The following is a 21,331-nucleotide window of genomic DNA, read 5'->3' as shown; positions in this document are numbered from 1 at the left end:
ACAACACCTGGAAGGTTACAGTTGCAGGAAGATCTACACTAGGGAATGGTAGTGCGTCTGCACTCCCTACACAGCACAAATCTCATCCAAGGCATAGTTGTTCGTAGACACACCGGCATAGTCCACTTTCTCAAATCGTTCAACCACGGGATATCGAACTCCTGGAGCCTGATCCACAGCAACAACCGTTCCCACTCCAGGATTCAAGCCTCAAAATCTTTACCTTGGATCCACAAGGCGGTCAGCAGTCTTTTCAGCGGGAGGGTCAGTGGCGGCCTCGCCCTCGGCAGCGCGCACGCAAAGCCGTAATGCTGCATGCACAATGGAACGGTGAGGCTGGGTGTGAAGGAGCATGAGCCCACTGCAGCCACCGATGAGAAGGTACTTGTACTTGAAGCTTCCAAAGATGACTCCATCACTGCTGTGTTTTCTACTAGCTGGAGCAAATCGCCTTGCGAGACGTGCAATCCTTCTCTCCTCTCTCTCTCTCTCTCACACACACACACACATACACACACAGTCAAAAAGAGACTCTGAAAGAGCGCACGCCGGCGCGCGCTCTTTGAGAGAGAGAGAGAGAGAGAGAGAGAGAGAGAGAGAGAGAGAGAGAGAGAGAGAGAGAGAGAGAGAGAGAGAGAGAGAGAGAGAGAGAGAGAGAGAGAGAGAGAGAGAGAGAGAGAGAGAGAGAGAGAGAGAGAGAGAGAAGAGGCTAGGTTCAGACGGGACGGCGGCATAATATTTAGAAGGGGCGTCCTCGTGATGTGGCCGTCATGGATAAGAGTGAAAAATGAAGGCACCTTCCGGACCTCATAATATTTTGAAGGGGCGTCCTCGTGATGTGGCCGTCACGGATAGGAGTAAAAAGTGAAGGCGCCTTCTAGGCCTACCAAAAACTTGGGCAAGACCCCCCCCCCCCCCTCCCCCTCGGAAGAACAACACTTCCACCCAAATTGTCAGCGTGAGATGCGGATGTGCGCTTGAACTTTGTCCCATGCACGTAGAACCCGGGGGATTCACTCTATATACAAAAGGAGATGCCACCTGCGAGCGAACAACTTTGATAAAACCCCTATATACGACTCATATTAGGGAATGTGACCCCCCTTCCTACGCTTATACGACAATCAATGCAGAAAACTATCATACCCCTATCTTACATATAAAATTTAGGTCTCACATGATATAACTAAGTAAAACTAGTCAAAGAGCGCGTAGCATAGTGACTAGAAACATACTATGGAACCACTTCTATTGATAACTAGATGTACCCTCAATGTGTCTTAGTTTGACTTTCAAACTATGTGCGCGTTAAACCTGTACTATAGCTACTCGTCCAATTCTGACTTATCTAAATTACTTCAAAAATATGGTTATAAAGTTGTGTTAGGTTCTCCTTGTAAATTTGCATCTATACAAACTCTCTATAGCTTTCATCCCTCAACAAATGAACTAAAATTACAAAACAAGCAATTGATACAAATGAGTGTTAGTTCTTGCATGTATCTTTGCAGCTATTGACTCACAAATTCAAGGGCAAACTTTTTTGGGAAGCCATGATTGTGAAACACAAAAACTTCCTCTCATTTTCCCTTTTTTCACTTCTCCCCCCTCCCCCCCCCCCCCCCCCCCCCCCCCCCCCCCCCCCCCCCCCCCCCCCCCCCCCCCCCCCCCCTAAATATGATACCCCCTCCTTTATTTTTAAGCTTGGGAGATAAACTATTGGGGGCCTACCCCTAGCTTATACGCTTATGTAACTTGTTTAAAAACCCCCTCCCTTGCACTTACGTGGTGCGGTAAGTTTTCCATGGTGAATCCCCCGGGACGTAGAACCAGTAGTTTTCCCGATGTGCCATTGCTAATTCGATGAAGGGATTCTGAAAATCATGTGTTCTATTTTTGTTGCCGCATCATGTGAACAAAGAGGGCAGAGGCACAAAAGTGTAGGGAGGGCTTCCGCCACCCTCGTCTGAACCCATCCACACACACACACACACACACACACACACACACACACACACACACACACACACACACACACACACACACACACACACACACACACAGAGAGAGAGAGAGAGAGAGAGAGAGAGAGAGAGAGAGAGAGAGAGAGAGAGAGAGAGAGAGAGAGAGAGAGAGAGAGAGAGAGAGGCTGAGAGCTCTGTTGTGCCCTAAATCACCGGCAACCACCATCCATCCTACTGCCTACATGCCCCTCATTGCAAAAGCAAGTGTGGCAACGGCTTCCAGCCGAAGGCACCTTTGCCCTTTTTGTTAGCTCGCTTGTCCCACCCAGGTGGCTCTTCCTCTCCTTCCCTTTCATGACTCGACTTGCCTCCATTAGCTTCCAGGACTTTTGATTTGCCCTAGTTCTCCATGGTTTCTTAGACAGAGGCCACAACTTCCAAGATACAGAAGGAGCATGCACGGCGTCATAGTAGTGTGGAAGTGGAGGTTGCCTCTCATGGGGTAGCCTTTTGCCAGAGATCTCCTCTTTATGCTTGTGGGGAAGAATCGGCTGCCTCCACACTTACAACTCTTGCTGAAGAAGCAAAACTTGCAACTGCTAAAGTCAAGGCTCTAGTTGGAGATAAAGCACTGGTTGTTTGAGATTCTCTCATTGTTGGAGGTGTGGCTGGCACGTAGCGTTGTGGCTCCACTTGAACGATTGAAGATTCTTCTTTAAGTTCCAAATCCACTGAAGCTTAAATATAATGGAACAGTGCAAGGCTTGAAGTACATTTTGGTCAATTGAAGGCTTAGCTGGATTTTTCAAAGGGAATGGAACAAAATGTGCTTGAATAATTCCTAACTCTGCTGTGAAGTTTTACAGTTATGAACAGGCTTCAAGTACAGTCGTGTGGTTCTACAGGAGGGGGACTGGGCAAGAGGATGCTGAGCTTACACCATTACTAAGACCTGGAGCTGGTGCATGTGCCTAAATTATTGCAATGTATGCCACGTATCCTATGGACATGGTTCGGGGTAGGCTTATAGTGCAGGCAGAGGATTCACCAATCTGGTATCAAGGAATGTTTCATGTAGTGTTAACGATAATATTGAAAGAGGAAGGACCACTAGCGGTCTACAAAGGCTCGTTCCCATCTGTTATTGGTGTGATCCCATACGTGGGTTTGAATTTTGCGGTATATGAATCACTCAAAGATTGGCTGGTGAAGAGGAACATAGCAAGCAGGCCATAAGAGAATGTTGATTTGAGCATCCTTAAAAAACTTGGATGTGGAACAGCAGCAGGTACAATAGGCTAGACCGTGGAATATCCACTTAATGTGGTACGGAGGAGGATGCAAATGGTGGGATGGAAGGATTCCTCCTCTGTCATCTCACTGCGGATGGTCAGATAAAAGCACTAGTTCAATACAGTGAGATGATTGATGCTTTTCAGAAGACTGTTCGCAATGAAGGCTTTGAAGCCTTGTACAAAGACGTGATTCCCAATTCTGTCAAGGTTGTTCCTTCTATTGCTTTGGCATTTGTGACATACAAGGTGATGAAGGATCTTCTTGGAGTCGATTTTTGAATATTAGATTAAGTGAATTTGCAATGTGCAATAGCAATAAGGTAGAAGAGATTGTAAATGGACAAATGATTTGAAATCACATAGGCCGTAGTACTGATTTGTAAGAGTCTCTAATTTTTTAAAGAAAGGGAAATTTAAATGATAAGTCTAGGTGTGTGCTAGTCTTGTGCTTTCATATCAAAACGAGAGAGAGAGAGAGAGAGAGAGAGAGAGAGAGAGAGAGAGAGAGAGAGAGAGAGAGAGAGAGAGAGAGAGAGAGAGAGAGAGAGAGAGAGAGAGAGAGAGAAGTGCAATTTAGCAGCGGAACCTCTCCAGAGGTCTCCTTTTGCTGGCTCTACAAACTAGTTCCAAGAAGAGGAATATCAACATGCCATTGTATGGGTTCCAATTGTTCTAGCCCATCAAAGGAAACATTCTACCAAACCCTTGTTCAAGGGGTTTTTTCTGTCAAATATTTGTGGTCATTTTACCATATAAATTAGGTGTGATCTTATTTTAGTTTTCTTTTGTTGTGCTTGAAGTCACCTAAAAAATCATGTTTGGATTTTGTTTTGTATATTGTGTCTCGGCCAGTCTTGCTCGTTTTAGGGATTGCTCGGAAAATCTCGCTCGAGATTTGAGATTCCTCTACAAAGACGTAGAGTACCATCCTTGTTCCGATTAAAGAGAACAAAGGTACTCCATGGAGAAACCCTGGGTCGAATGAAGCCTTGTTCAAGAAGTTGAGTTAGTTGCTGCTTGAGTTCCACAAATTCAGGTACTGACATTTTGTATGGTCTACGGGACAACTGGTTGAGCTCCTGGAGTAAGTTGTACTGCATGATTGATAGCACGCTTGGGCGGTAGCTATGAATGTTCTTCAAAAAATACATCATCAAGTTATGTTATCCAATTGGGTTCAGGTGAATCTATTTTCTTCTCCTTAGGGTTAAGCTTTACTACACGTAGATCCTTTCATTTTTCTTATGACTCTTCATAAGTTTGGTAAATCTCACTACTCTGAGCTTTGGCTTTTCCCGTTTCCCAGTAACTGTAACCCTAGAGTTTTGGTCATTTCTGAAAGTCAATTGAGCATCTTTACAATGTGTATGAGCATCATTGGCTTTAAGCCAATCCATTCCTAGGATTCCATCATAGATTCCTATGGGTAAGTCTTTGAAAACGTATTGTGACCATGCAAAACAAAATTCAAGCTACTCACTAAAGTAGAATATGTATCCTTCCTATCTATAGCTAATTCAACTATAAGGTCTGTATTAGGGTGTTCAGTCAAAATGAGATTTTTGATGCACTTAGGAGATATGAAAGAATCTGTACTCTCTAAATCAATCAATAAGGTAAAATGGTTACCTTGATACTCCACTGGGATTTGAATTACTAAAAATTATTCATTCACTCCCTGATGTTCAATTGCAACATGAACATAGATGTTTGCCTGATTCCTTCACCTCTAGTCCCTTGAGCTTTGTTAACTTGAGGTCTTTCTTGAGGTCTTTGATTTCCTCCTCCTCCTGGACGAGGTTGACAGTTAACATTTCCATTGTTGTTATTGGGTGGTCCATTTTGAACAAAAGGTGGATTGCATGGTCTAAAGCTCCCTTGGTTTTGAGGTTTTCTCTGAATTTGGTTAAAGTTCTTCTGATTGAAGTTCCTCTGAATTGTAGATGGTCTAGGTCTAAAATCTCCAAAATTTTGATTCTGATAGAAGTTTCTACGTTCATAATTGTTCACCAATCTTGTGAAGCTTGAATTGTTAAATGGACAACCCCTGGACTGATGACAATGATCAAGACAAGTGTAGCACAAATGATCATGTTTGACCTTCATACGTAATAAGTTCTCTCTTCTTTGATGTGGATTTCCAAACCTTTGTTCCTCCTCAAAACGAGGCCTTTTGATTTCACGAACAGGAGCAGATTCTGGTTTCCTCTTTTCGGTAGTGGATAACTCTATTTCAATGGGTTTGCTTGTATCAAGGACATCTATAAAATTGGTAAAATGAAGACTCTGGAGTCTAGTCTTCATAGGATTATGTAACACTGACACAAATCGAGCTACCTTGGCCTCTTGAGTCATCCTTGCTGGAGCATACTTGATAAGAGTTAAGAAATGTTGATAGTATGATTCCAGATCTTTGGTTCCTTGAGTACAACCAAGAAACTCATTTATACGGTTTGAATGATATACTTTGTTCTGATAGTTCTTCTTGAGTTGGGTTTTAAGATAATCCCAAGTTGCAGCATTAGAATCAACATTGTTTTCTTTGAAATGGTCTCTCCTGTTGAGATGTCGAGCTCTACACCTTGAGCTGGCATCCACTACGGGTCTTGGCCGCTTACGGCATTTACTCACTGGCGCGTTAGGTGACCGACATGGAGGATCTCTGCCAGTGATTCTACAACTGGACTACACTTATAGTGCTAGCCTAGTACGCTTCTAGCGAGTTCACACTTAGTGACCACATGTACATATGTGCTACTTTTCAGCTTTAGCACTTAGTCATTTTGTACTCTCTTTTCTGTGAAGAAGAAGAAGAAGCTTTCCATCTTTGTGTGCTTTGTGCTTGTCTTGTGTAGCTCTCTTGCATCCTCATTCTTTACATCTCCCCCAATGCTTGGCTGTTTTCTCGAGTTTGAACTTAGTGATGTTAGCTTTGTTTATTGTTAGCAAATTAGAAAAAAGATGTGTTTAGGAATTTTGGGAAAAATGCATTATTTTGGGACAATTCTTTGTGACATCGGTGCTTGAGTGGTGGTTGCATTGTGCTAGGTTGTATCGTTGTCAAAATTGTACTAGGTTACAATCTGGTAGGTTGCATTGTTGTCAACAATTAGGTGTCAATTTCTAGAGGAGAGGTTGCATTGTTGTCAATGCAACCTCACACAATTAGGTGTCAATTTCTAGAGGAGAGGCTGCATTGTGTGAGGTTGCATTGTTGTCAATGTTGGGTGTCAAGTTTAGAGCAAATATTGCATTGTGATAGGTTTCATTTTTATCAAAAATTGGGTGTCAATTCTAGAATAGACATTGCATTGTGAGAGATCTTATTATTGTGACAATAATTGGGTGTCAAGTTAAATAGGAGACTCGAGAGGTTAGAAATTGTTAGAGATCATTGTTCTCAATTAGTGTGTGCTTGGTTTTGTATATTCCCACATAATTGGTAGTATATAGATGTGTGCACACTCATAATTAAGTTCACACACACCACACCTAAAGTTCACTCAACTAAGAAACAAACAACAATGTTCATGAAATCTCTAGTAGATTGTAAGGAACACCCAATAGCATTGCTCTGTTTGAGCTAAGATTACATACTTTGGGTCTAAGATATTCATATATTTGGGATGATTTGGAGTTTAGAGACACTCAAAATTCTTGTAGTGTATGACAACAAGAACATGGTTACAAGACTCAAGAGATGACTTACAACTAAAAATCGCATCTAATAAAATCACACAAAACCACAAGAAAACATGTCAATATCATGTACATGAAAAACCACACACGCTTTTAGTTGTAGTTGGGCTACACATAACCATGGTTTCATAATGATCTTGAGCTTTAGATTCTCCATGGCATTGCATTTTCCTTGTGATCAAAGGAACAAAGAATCCATTCCAATGCAATGGTTTGCATCAACAAAATCACCCACATAACAAATAGAATGGGGTTATGATGAGGAGAGAGACTAAGAGTACTGAGTATCTTGTACAAAAAAACCATGCCTGCTTTATGTTGCATTTAGTCTACACATTATCGCAATTCAAATTCAATAGAGCCAAAGATGTTCTTTATCATTATCTTTTCCTAGTGTTGAAAAGAACAAGAAAATCCACTCCAATAAAATGGCTTGCAAGAACAACATGCTTTAAAAGGTTTATACATGAATGACTACTTGAAGCTCTAACTCTAATGATACCCCATTGCATGAAGAAAAGTCTTGGCAATCACAAATGGGGATGAAATATGATCTAAGGATGTTGAATGGTGAGCTTGTTACTATAGGGAAAAAATATAGGCCGAGGAGGAAAGTCAAACAATATGTTTATCGACGTTCAACAAGGAATAGAAAGGAGAATGTTTCCAAGTTTTCTCCTACATGGGAATCATTATAAGGGAATGTACATGACCATGGGTCAACCTTGAGCTAGAGCCACAAATGTTTTAGCATCATGACTTTATGACTTTAAACATTGTCTTGCACCTTAAAATTCTAGTTTCCCTTTGGCTACACATAGCCATAGCACATATTACAATCAAAACTCAAGAATAGTTGGTTGCTTTAATGTCAAGAGGTCCATTTGTCAAGGTTGCCCCTTGGCACCGCCTTGGTTCTCCGTTTGCACCTACTCTTTGATCGCCATGTTGGAACATGCAACAACAAGAGGAGAGATAAAAGGGATTCAAATCCAGATTGTAAGCAACTACTTATTAAGATGTTCACCGGTGATTCTTTACTCTTCATCCAAGTGGAAGGAAATAATGTTAGAAAAGATTGGAGATTGTCTAGGTGTTCATCACAGTGTCAGGGTCTCAATGTATCATAGAAAAATCAAGAGTTATTTCCTTGTTAGAGGATGATAACTTTGATCCCTCAAGATGGATTGGAGAGATGGTTAAGAGAGGTAACATATTTTGACACTCAGGCATTCCCATTGGGAAAGGAACTACACACAAGACATCATTTGATTGGGCTCAAGATAAAATTAAGAAGAAAATGAAGGGGTGGGAGTTCATCCGGACTCCTTTCCACTGCAGAGATTCAATACTCAGTACCTTCTTCATCCTGTATATAACCTTCATGTAACCACTCTTGCAATTATTCCAAAAAACTTGGAACTCCTTTTTGAAGCCAATTAAGGAATTTTTGTGGAGAAATAAACTAACTGTAGGCAAATTGTGGCAATGGGCTAATGGGAGGCCAAAAGCTCAAGGTGGCATCCTTGATCCGATCACGCATGGTTTGCCTTTATGTGCTAAATTTTTTTGCACCCTTGCCTATTTTGAAGAGAGCTAGGCTTGTATGGCAAAGGAATTGATAATGGAAGCCCGCATGAGCTCTAAAGGTGTCTCATGATCCAACCTCAGCTTACACAATAGACTTCTCTCCCCGTGGTGTAAGGTCTAAATTAGGGGCTTTTACTAGGAGATTTATTGAAAAATGTTGTAAATCCACTGTGATGCACTCATGTGGAAGGAAAAAACCAGGTACTAGCTGGAAGGGTACCGCTAGACATTGGTCACCTTGGGTCCCTATTGTGGAAGACTTGGGCCTTGATAACCATTAGATCGAAATTTCCAAGAATCTTAATAATAAGGGATTTTCCGCCTTGATTCTTTTTGGGACTCTCAAAAAGGGGATTTACAATCCTTGGAGTAGCTTAAGCTATGCTAGATCTCTCACTCCAAGAGGAGATCGTCATCAGAAGACTTCTTGGAAAATCTCACACTTGTGACCTAACCCTTCCTTCCGGCTCCACACCGCAGGATTGGAAATTTTGGAAGTGGCCTAGACAAAGACTGTTCTGCTCACCCAAAAATAAATAGAATTATGATAATCTTTTCTCTTTAGAGTCTTGGATTGAACACCTGCTGGTCTAAAAAGTGGGCTACAAGCAAATGGTCTCAAATAGTGGGAGACATATGCAAAGCCAAATGTGATGAGAGAGACAAAGTCTTCCTCTAGAAGGTTCTTTTTAGAGTCGTGCCAACTGGAGATAAGGCAAAAGCAAGAGGGTTAGCCAAAGTTACTTGTGTTAAATGCAAGCGCCCGGATGAAACCCACACGCACCTGTTTGAGAGATGTCCTAGAATCAAAAACTTTACGGGCACTTTCTGCAGGCGGGTGTTCATACATCTAAAAACTCCCTTCTTTAGACGCAACATGGCTATGGGCTCTGCATTGACAATGTGGATCTATTGAGTCGACATATGCAAGGTAAGAGCTACAGTATTGAGGGCAGTATGGCAGTCTAGAAATGTGTTACTCTTTCAAAAGAAGAGTGAGCCTTTGGAAACCAATTCTATTTTGCAGTCATGTTGGTGGAATCTCTTTTGTAGAAGGAATAAAAATTGCAAGCCTAACAAGTAAGAGTAGTTGAAGAGGTGCGTCCTCTGCGGTGTATTTTTTATGGAGTTCCCTATGCAAAGGATATTCCAGGGATGTTTGTAACTTTTTGTTATTAATGAAATTCAAGCTCAATTAAGCACTCTAAAAAATAAATAAATTGAGCTAGAGCTCTAAATGCTCCACAAAAATATAATCAAAACTATTTGAATCATGGTTCAATATTGAGCTCTAGCTACAAATACTGTGTAGCATTGTGTCTTTACAAGGATTTCACTTAGGTTGTATGTGAGCTCAAAGTTCTAGTTACACTTGGGCTACACATGACCATGGATCAAACTTGAGTTAGAGCCAAAGCTATAGCTAGAATTTGAGCTTGATATATAGATGTTCATACAATATAATAAAAAATACATGCAATGGCTTTTGGGCTCCACATAACCATGGCTCAAGATGCAAAAGTTTTACACCTATCATAAGAAATTTTTGAAAACTTTATTTATTCCAACATAGCCACTTACCAAAACATCATAGGATTCAACAAGTAAGACACCACATACTTAGGCGTGTCACCCTGGGGCGGGGAGAGAATGGCCATGCCTAAATGGCTTGCTCTCATTGGTTCTCCGAAACGTGAAAGTTGGCCCGTGGGGTTTGTTAGAGGGACACCCTTCTCACATCTATCAACTTTCGACATGGGAGGCCATCTGCCAAATTGCATGCACGAGCGTGTGGACTTGATTTGAACAATGACAGGCAGCGAGAAACTCGCGTGCCTTATCTCTTTGCCAAAGCAGGGTCACTGTTTTACCCCCACAGTTTTTGTAATCGACACAATGTCGCACTACAAAAAGCAAGGGACTCCTGTCGGAGTGTGACAGGGGCTTTAGCTCATACTTAGCTCAAAACGAATACGGTTTCCACCTTAACGTTATCTACTTGAGGACACGTGTAAAGCATATGAGAAACCATTCAAACTCTCCGTCAAGTTTGAAATTTGAAATTGATGGTGAATTTGAAATACCTGTAATTAGTTGCCGTCAACTTTCTTGCCACTGTCACTTATGCTTTGCAGGAATCAAAGATGGAGATGGTGTTAAATGCTGCTGTATGGTTGGGCTTGAACATTTTTGAATTTTTGCAAAGCGCCATGTCACTAGCACCGCCCTCTCATGCTACCTGCATCACCTCTGGTAAGAAGCAACAGTAGCCCTCATTGCAGATACAGTAGCAGTAACAGCCTGCACACCTCTTGCAAGAAGGCAGCAATAGCGCCCGTCGTAGCCCCCCCTGGCACCTAAGCTACAACAACAACAACAAGAGGAGGAGGAGTAGGCTCCCTCTGGATCTGTTAATCATCATGTAGATGTAGCCACCACGGCAGCATCAGAGAACTTGTGCCACTGGTGTTTGTCATGCCTAGATTTGCAGTGGTTGGAAACATTGACAAGCTATGGGAAGAATGGCTAGAAGGAGCACGCGAGCCAGCCATAGTCGACCTTTTGATTTCTTGATGTCGGCCACTAAGAGTATGTGGCCCCAACCGCGTTCTTGTACTCACGCCATGCCACCCTGTCAGCATGTGTTGGTAGCATCAACACCGTTAGCAACACCAAACAATCACTAACAGCTGCCCACCACCTTGTCAACCCTGCGATATTGTAGTTCATACTTGGCCTATTGCATAATTCTAAGAAATTCCCACACCTTTCTCAGTCCCGTGTAGCTTTGAGACAAGCTGGAGCTTTCTACCGTGCGGCGTAGGTCAGACAAACAACATTGACATGAGGTGTCTTTGACCGCCAAGGCTGCCTCTGAGTCTCCGACTAGTAGCCACCCACACCTTGCTTGACCACTACAGTTTGGCACAAATTGACATCGCCCTACCGTGCAGGTCAAAGTAGCGGCATAGGGAGATGTACTATCAAAGTTCAACTGCCAAGGCTCCCATCTATTATACATGGCTTGACCATGTTTGGTTGGAGATTTAAACAAAATAGTACGCCTTCGGCCCTCTCTCTCTCTCTCTCAGCGCACTCGTGACTCAACTGCATGCCATATTGCTGGAAGTGGTCGGCTTTAAACAAATATATCAGCCCAGTATTTTGTGTCCTCTTACTATTGGCACCCCTCTTATTACTATTTTGTGTCCTCTTACTATTGGCACCCTTTTTCAGCCACAATTTTGACTCCAAATAGCATGGTGGCTAGAACTTAAGTTCGAGCCCCATCCCTTGGAGGTGGAAGGAAGAGGTAGTAAACAAACCAAAAGGTTTAAGTCTCCATGCAAAAGATCTAGAGGTTTACACCTAAAATTGAGCCTAAATCCCTTTTCCGGATGGGAAAACTTTACGAGGCTCGAACCTAAGTTCGAGCCTCCAACCTTTGAGCTGGAAAGTAGGTGTAGAGAAAACTAAAAGGGTTAAAGTTTGCATGAAAATTAGTTCACACCCCTTTTTCAGCCACAATAATAGCCTGGAGGCTTGAACTTAAGTTCGAGCCCCATCCCTTAGAGGTGGAAAAAGGAGGCAGTAAACAAACCAAAAGGGTTAAGTCTCCATGCAAAAGATCTAGAGGTTTACACCTAAAATTGAGCCTAGATCCCTTTTCTGGATGGGAAAACTCTACAATGCTTGAACCTAAGTTCAAGCCTCCAACCTTTTGAGTTGGAAAGGTGTAGAGAAAAACCAAAACGGTTAAGTTTGCATGAAAAATATTTCACACCCCTTTTTCAGCCACAATTTTGACTCCAAATAGCATGGAGGCTCAAAGTTAATTTTGAGTCCCATCCCTTGGAGGTGGAAATAAGAGGTAGTAGACAAACCAAAGGGTTAAGTCTCCATGCAAAAGATCTAGAGGGTTACACCTAAAATTGACCCTATATCTCTTTTGTGGAGGGGAAGACACAACAAGGCTCGAACCTAAGTTCGAGCTTCAAACCATTCGAGCTGGAAGGCAGGTGTAGAGAAAAACCAAAAGGGTTAACACTAGGTTGGTAACCTAACAGGACATAAAAGTGTCCTTTCAGGGTTTTGAAAAAAACCTCCAAAACCATAGTAGATCCACTCATTTTGTAAAATCCTTTCATGAGGTTATAGTTCAAGGCCTACTACACATGGAAAAAATAAGAAACTTGTAAAATTTCTCATCTTTTGGTCACACCAAGCCTCCAAAGTTGATGGACCAGTACACTTTCATCAAAACAGTCATTTCTTATGTTTTGTTGCATAAAAATAAGATTAGGGATTTTTGTAGGACTTGAGATAAATTCCCTAGTTAACTTCAATGGGTTGGTGATAAGAACATATGATTGCTTCTCACTCACTATTTTTTGTTTTGACAAAAGAAATAGGTACAAAAAAGTTGAATTTTTACCATTCTGCAAACCTATCATCAAAGTTTCTATAGCCACGCTCAATACAAATAATATATGAATGGTTTCTTAGTTCCCTATGTCCTTTAGGTTCATAAGGAGCCATGAAGCATGTCAAAAGAATAATACATCTCTTACCAAGGGGAATGTTGGGGACAAAGATGAAGTGCTAAATACAGCAAACATGAAAAAACTGGGTTCAACATTATGAGTTAAAGAATCCCATAGAAACTATTCAATATCTAGCCAAATTTGATCCTTATGACTAAATATGGTTACTACCTACAAAATGCATGTAGTTGTCACAAGAAACTAGCAATATTGAAAAAGCTATACTTGATATACTAGAATGTTTTGTTTTCTTCTATAATTGAAAAAATCAACCATCGTTGTTTACTATGCAAAATAGGGTATTAGGTGCCCCAAAACTCAAGGAATATTAGCTTTATGTTACAATATGGGATATAGAAAATCAAAACTGCATTTGGATATCATGAAGGCCACCAAAAAAATCATAGAAGAGCTAAAATTGGCTAAAAAACAGGATTTGACAATTTTTGTAATTTGGTCATAACTTACAACTCTAACATTTATTTCTCCCTATAAGCATCATGACATGTTGAGGACTACTAAAGATAGTTCTCTAGAATTATAGACCTCACAAACATGAATTCTAGAGTGGTATAGTTGCAAAAAGTTGAAAAAAGCCAAAAACAGGACCCGTTTTTTCACACAGTTTAGGTTGTGAAATGCTGTGCAAGGACAAGGTTAAAGATGGAATTGATATTCCAAAAAAATGTCGAGTTGTTTTCAGCTCATGAGACAACTTTCTAGATAGATAGCACCTCAAAATCCATTTTGAAACTCTTGACATAATTCAAGGAAAATGGTCACTTAACAGGACATAAAAGTGTCCTGTTAGCAACCTAGTGTTAAGCTTGCATGCAAAATAGTTTACACCCCTTTTTCAGCCCCACAATTTCAACTCCAAATAGCATGGAGGCTCTAACTTAAGTTCGAGCCCCATCCCTTGGAGGTGGAAAGAAGAGGTAGTAAACAAACCAAAAGGGTTAAGTCTCCATGCAAACGATCTAGAGGTTTACACCTAAAATGGAGCCTAGATCCCTTTTGCGGATGGAAAAACACTACAAGGCTCGAACCTAAGTTCTAGCCTCCAACATTTTGAGTTGAAAATTAGGTGTAGAGAAAAACCAAAAGGGTTAAGTTTGCATGCAAAATAGTTCACATGTTTAGTGAAAGTAAGCCACAATCCCTTTTGTGGAGGAGAAAGTACTATGAGGCTCTTCCACCCCTTCTAGTTGTGAGAAAGAGAAGAAAAGAGTTGCATCTCTAGGCAAAATCTCAAGAGCCTCTTCAATTCCCGTTCGGGGGAAAACATTAAGAGGCTTGAACTCAAGTTTGAGCCTCCACCACTAGTAGGTGGATAGAAGGGCTAGAAAAACATAGGAAGCCTAAATGCAATAATAAACCTCAATCACTTTTGGGGCAGGAAATACTATGAAGCTTGAATTCAAGTGGGGTTCAAACCTCCATCACTTCGCGAAGGGGTAAACAAAAACTACAAGGTTTGAATCTCCATGCAAAATCTCAAGAGTCTTAGATGAAAGATTGAGCCCTATTCCCTTCCGAGGAAGAAACTTGGTAGAGAAATGTGAGGGGTTGAGTATCCATGAAAATTTTCAAGTATCTTAAATTCCTTTTGCATGTAGAAACAAGGGGAGGCTAAAACTTAACTTTGAGCCTTTGTCTAGGTGGGAAAACTTAACTTTAAGCCTTTGTCTTGGTGGGAAAACCATCAAGCTCAAACTTAAGTCCGAGCCTCCAGCCCTTCTAAGGGGGAAAAAGGATTGGCAAAAATGTAGAACGGTTGAGAGTTCATGCTTCCATAGTGCTAATTCTTACTTGTGCTGACAATGAAATCATATTTTTTTCTTATTAACATTTAGTTGGAGTCTAAATGAAAACTTGCTACCTTGCATGGGTGTTGTGAGGGTGTTATAAATTATAGTGACAAATCAATGTCTTAAGAAATTAATTTTTTAATTTATCACAAGATAGTTTGAGTATAAGGTTGAGTTCTAATTATGAAACTTTCTCTCTTGCAGTGTCACTATGCTTATTGATATGCTTGGTTTAGCAATAAGGTAAGAAATTGTAGCATTCTTTATTAGCCTTTATGTGATAATTGCCAATTAGCACACTTCTTTGTTCCAAATTAATTTTGATGTCCACAGAATCTTAGCTAAATTGAAATTTGCAGAGTGTTATTTTCCATATTGATAGGTGAGGAAAACTCAATATTGGGGTCTTGATGTCTTGCACATGCTTGAAGAGGATGGTTTTTGAAGAAGTTTGAAATGAAGATATGAAAAAGGTGTTAAGACAAAACAAATATGAATTGTGAAATTCTATCGTGGATTCATCCTCCCATCGCAGGTCCTATTCTCTTGTACCTAACAATTTTGATGATTCATTAGAATGTTTTATTCTCTCTCTTACGTATTTTGATGACTTCTTTGCAGCTTAATGTCGCATAACTAGGAGCATCAAGAGGACTAGATTTTGTTATTAGTAAAGAACAAATTCTTTTTGGGGGAGATTTGTCTCACTTCAGTGTCCAGTGAGTGTGAACCCTATGTAAGCCTATATAAGCCATGAAAGACCGAAATAAAGATCTCTTTTCATTTGCTCCTACCATGTAACCTTATCCTCTACTCTCCTTCTCTCTCATTCTCTTATGTTGTTGCACGCCCTTCTAGCGATGGCATTGCTTGGAATCCACCCACCAGGCACCTACCATAGCCATCACAACTCTACAATAGTATTAGAGCACGAGTGCTCCAAGGCGGCATCTCTATGTGTGATAGCATATCAAAACGCCACTCCTGGCTATGGTAGGTGCGTGGTGGGTGGACTTGAATCTCCAAGGAGGCATCTCTATGTGTGATAGAATATCAAAACGCCACTCCTGGCTATGGTAACAAGAGGTGCCGGTGGTGGAGCCCCACACGGCATCCTTGGTTGGCTAAGGTGGGCAAAGCCTAGGCAATGTAGACAATGTTCTATAATGCTATAGGGAGTGAAGCAGAGTGTACGAGACCAACGAGAGAAACATATCAAAACACTGCCTTATTTTCAAACATAGGTAGAGTGGCATATCAAAACATTCTTGTTTGTGCTTTAGTTTTTTCCAAACATCTAAAAAATCAAGTAGTAGAGGAGAATTTCTTTCATAATTTTTGCAACATATTAATAAGGTACCGATCCTCGACTAATGAAATAATCTCGAAGCACTCGAGAGGTGATAGGGTCGACACTTCTCATAGCATTTTAAGATGCCATCTGGCGGGCTTTAAAGGAATCTGTAAAGCAATGATAAAGATAACTCCTTATCGTAGCATTTCAAAATGTTGTTCCCTTGTTATTCCGCAGTGGTGGTAGTGCCCTTGATTGTTATATTGGTAGTATTGAAGATTGTTTGCATATCAAGTTTGAACTAATGAATGATACACCTTTTTGGAGAATCAATATCCATCAAAATTTTCTTACTGACTACGATCTCACTCTAATTACTTACCATCTCACTCCAATTACTTACCACAAAATCAACATTTGTGGAGTCCTGAGACTCCAAAAGATTGTTATTATGTTCTATGTTATAAGTTTGTTATATTTTTTGTCAGTTTTTCTTTTGTCCAAATAAATTTGTATGGAACTATACACTACCCCGGCTAAGAGAATAAGAGGCAAGTGATAAGACCTTCCCTTGTGTACTCTATATTCACTTATGTGTGGGTTTAAACACTACCCTAGCATCTTCAACTAGAGGTAAGACCTACCCATTGTCCGCACTCAATTTGCGTCCCTCAAAAACACTCATTTGTGTACGGAAGCATGTGTGTCACACCTTGTGTGTAGGAGTTCCATGCGCTTATCCTTTTGTGTGTGTGTGTGTGTGTGTGTGTGTGTTGGCCTGTGTTTGCAATTGTGTGAGGGGAGGTTTTGTGTGCCCATACCTAGCTTTTGTATCTAGGGAAAGGCAATTGTTTACCTCTATCCTCTTTTGTGTTTGAGACGAGGCTATTGTGTGAGTGCTACAAAGCTCAAGGGGAGGATTGTTGGATGAGCTTTGTCTCACCCCTATGTCTATTGAGTGTGAAACACTATGTAAGATTTTGTAAAGAATGAAAAACCTAAAAAATCCTCTTTTTTCATTTTATCCAATCGTGTAATCGTATCCTCTACTCCCCTTCTCTCTTGTTCTCTTATGATGTTGCACACCCTTCTAGCGAGGCATTGTTGTGGTTGGACCCACCATAGCCATCATAGCCCTACACTTGTCAATATTTAATAATTATTAACATAAATATGATATTTTGTTATAATCAAATATGTGTACTACATAAGAAGAAAAATTTAATGTGCCACAAACATTCTATTTGAATTGGTTGTATAGGCTCAAGGGATTCGTAGGTGCCGCGGGAAGCGTGTGTGAGTCCAAGTGCGAGAGCAGTGAGAGAAACCTATTGTTGGGTGGAGCGCATAACAACGTTATCCTGTTGCATCTCCTTATTCTTTTGTATTAAAGAATAAGTGTATACATGGGTTAGTAGTAAGTGGATGTCTGGCCAATTGGCCTGAATCCCAATAGGATTCACTATATGTAAACCAACTATATTACATGCACTCGCAGAAAGATAAAAAATATTGTATGAGTAGATTTTTAGATTTATAAACCTCTCGCTTTTCCTCTGTAATATATCCGAGACTCCTTTAATTGGTGCCCTTTTGTATTCAAAAAATGTGAAGGCATTGTTGTTCAGTTTCCCCTTTTTTTTGGTGTTGAGAAATCATGTGTTTATGGGTAAGCCCCCCCCCCCCCCCCCCCCCAAGGCCAACTTGTGGCCCTCTTTCCCAAGTTTATGATTTTCTACTTTGTATTTTTTTTGAAGTGTTGTTCATGGTTTTTCATGTGAAGTTAGCCAGACCAAAATGGGGGCTTTGTTGCTAATACAATATCCATGTTCAAGAGTTTTTCATTGGAAGTTGCTTAATGGGAAAACTCACAATTGTGAGTAGACTATATTAATATAGAAAAAAATTACAAGTTAATATCATGCTCATGCCAAGAAACAATAGCTTCCCTAGGTCATCATTACATCGGTTGATAGGGGAGCCACCCCATGGCAAGTGATGAGCCCACCCTTTAATCCAAGAAAGTCAGTCATAACAATTCCTAAGGCCTTGTTCCACTCATCAAAGTTAATTTGTTTCTAGAAGTCGATGACCGCCTCTATACTTTCTTGGAGTATCTTTGTGAATTTAGCTATTTTCAATGTGTGTCGAATATCGGGATCATTATTTGCCTTCCAAACATGACCAAAATAGTAGTATCTCACAATTTGCATGACTATGAGTAACACTTGACTCTTGAGCACCTTCCCTCCCAAGAATAGGCCATTATGAAGAATCCTAATAATGGATCTTATTCTTATTCTTGCTTGTGAAGTTAGTAACTCTAATCGTGGCATTTGCTTGCACTTTGAAATTCTTGCTATTAGGTCTCCCCAATCTCGAAAAAATAAAAGTCTTTCAAGAAATAATAAGTGCCTAAGTGAAGGGTGAGGTTAGGAAATAAAAAGACAGATGGAGGCGAATTAGGTCTCCCCAATCTTGAAAAAATAAAAAGTCTTTCAAAACATATTAAGTGCCTAAGTGAAGGGTGAGGTTAGGAAATGAAAATAAAGATGGAGGAGAAAAGTCAAAAGACAAATGGAGGTGGACAGTCAAAAGGCATATGAAGGTGGAGAGTCAAAAGACCTTTTGTGTCTATATAAAGAGGTGATCTAATTCACATTGTATATTTATGTTTCTCTTCTACTTGTGTTTTTCTTCTACTTAGCATTTTCTTCTCTTTAAAGTGGTCTCTCTCTCTCTCTCTCTCTCTCTCTCTCTCTCAAAGTTGTATCTCTCCTTCTCATGTCCAACTGATACTGTTGCAAATCTACGTGCTTCGTCATTTCCCGTTGATGTATGTATAGACTAGCGCATCGTTTTTGTTGTTATTAAGAGAATCTTTGGAGTAAGAATCCCGTTTAATCTTTTTGAAGCCATTAGGAATACCTTTTAATTTTTTGTTGTTATATAAAGAGTATGAAGAATAACACATTATGGTTGTACTTTGATAGTCTTGCTTGTATACTTGATGTTAGTATAACCATAAATAGTTAGATCTTTTTAACATGCATCCATAGGACTTTCATCTATTTTTTGTTCGGTCTTGATTCTCTCTTATGGTTTGTCCTACTTGTTGAATGGAGCATTGAAAAAACTTTTTTGGTAAGAATGTCACTATTATTTCTCGATTAAGTTGAATTTGGAGTTTCAAATACAAGCCACTAAAAGTGCTTATTCCTAATATACATTGAGTGGTCTCAGAAAAATTCAACATTATACACAAAATTCTATCAAGGATTAAACATTTCAAGGTGAATAACTTTGAAAAACTTATAAATTATAAACAAATTCTATTCACTATAAAGCGTGCTATTGCATTATTGATGCTTCAAAGGAGCTAGAATGACTAAGATTGCATCTCTTATTTTTAAAGTGGGACTTGAATAAATCCCAAAATTCCTAAATTGGTCTTAAAATCAAAGTAGTTATCCATGTGCTCAATCCAATCTTCAAGAACCTTGCCTACAAATTTGCCTTCCTTGCTAAAATTTCCAGGTTGAAACTTGTAAAGCATAGCATCGATGCCCCTATCAATGATGGTGTGTTGAGGAACAATAGGCACATTTGCATAAACAACAACTGCATTTTCTCTAGGAGGCATGGTAACTTACCACACCGTATCAACTAGGTCACACTTAGTACAATATTCTAATCCACTCGAAGTCCTTTAAGCCAAATACAATAGATGATTGAGAATAAAGTGAGAGAGAATAGGAGAAAGAATAACGAATAAATTAATCCAATTTCTATATCACAAAACTTTGAGGTTCCAAAAAGTCTACAAAGTGTTTTGGAAGCTCTAATAAATCCTAATGGCTCTGACATAACGAACCTGATAATATCCATTGTGACATCCTTTGTCGAATGGAGCATAGCTATCCCATTCTTTAAGTATATCAAACGGGAGATCTTTGGTTAAAACATTTCTTCATTGACATGTGAGTCATACCATTGTTGAGTAAGAGATTGGTTAGTTATAGGTACTTGCATTTTGCTGTGAACTATTACCTTCTTGTACCCGAAGTAGTCATCGAAGTAAGCAGATTCTTTTGGAAACACATCCGGTGTATCCCACCCATATGAGTTGTGTATATTTGCACAATGTGCAAGGCACTGGGGTTTGTTATAGGCATTGTATAAAACTATTACATGACGAGGATCGTGGATTAGTGACTTTCCAAATAAGTCAAAGAACAACTTCCAAGGTATCGTGCTAAAGGAATGTTGGTCATTGGTTTGGCATTGGCGGCCCCATACGTTGAACATAACAATATTGAAACATCTAATAGCCATTACTAAGGGTAATATGTTCCTAGCTATCCATGTTTTGTTTGTCGGTCTCAAGGTAAGCTCATAAGAATTTATGTACAACAGTTGGTTAGTGATAAAAATCTCCTTTTCCAACTTGGATTGTATCCACTCGATACTCGCAACGGGCGAGGGTTTATGTTGAGGTGTTCTAAACTTGGGGTTTCTTGCAGTGTAATGATACCAAGATCGTAATGTATTAGGTACAATACAATATGTGGATATTAAACATTTCTTTTCTTCCCCATTATGTGTGGTAGTGACAAGACTTTGCACTTCCACTCCTGTTTGAAGATGCTCCTCCACCATAAGGCGGGAGAGGATATCCTCCCATATCCCTCGAGGTAAGATGTTAGTCATCTTCACACACACACACCCCATCACTCAAGCTAGTTAGAATGATAAACCCAAGATTCAAACTCAAATTTTATATCCTCAAAACAATATGAGTCATATAAAAATCAAATTTTTATAACCATAGAAAACCAAAAAGATACATAGTGTCTTTAGGGAGATACATAAATACGAAAGGTCCTATGAGCCAATTCTTGGTTTCTACAATTGAGTTACTACCCCTATATTTGTTCACATCTCGAGTATCAAAGTTTAGCACTTCAACTTGTGCATTAAAATTCATGTCTTCCTTTTTGTACCATTCCTCTCCTCGTGATACATCCGTGGGTAGTAATCCATTAAAGCAGTTTACATGAGCATGCCATTCATTTACATCATCTCTGTAGAAATATCTACTTGAGTTCACTGCTATTGGTTGTGCTTAGGCAAA

General features: G+C 40.0%; 1 pseudogene; it reads left to right on the top strand.

Annotated features, from left to right (window-relative positions):
• Positions 1 to 315: 315 nt before the first annotated feature.
• On the top strand, positions 316 to 3,538 carry LOC147444296 (mitochondrial adenine nucleotide transporter ADNT1-like; annotated as a pseudogene).
• The last annotated feature ends 17,793 nt before the right edge of the window (positions 3,539 to 21,331 follow it).

The sequence above is a fragment of the Adiantum capillus-veneris genome, chromosome 13 (assembly GCF_014529385.1).
Source record: "Adiantum capillus-veneris isolate H3 chromosome 13, ASM1452938v2, whole genome shotgun sequence".
NCBI classification, from domain to species: Eukaryota; Viridiplantae; Streptophyta; class Polypodiopsida; order Polypodiales; family Pteridaceae; genus Adiantum; species Adiantum capillus-veneris.
The sequence above is the reverse complement of the archived record's forward strand: the minus strand, read 5'-3'. Positions and strand labels throughout refer to the sequence as shown.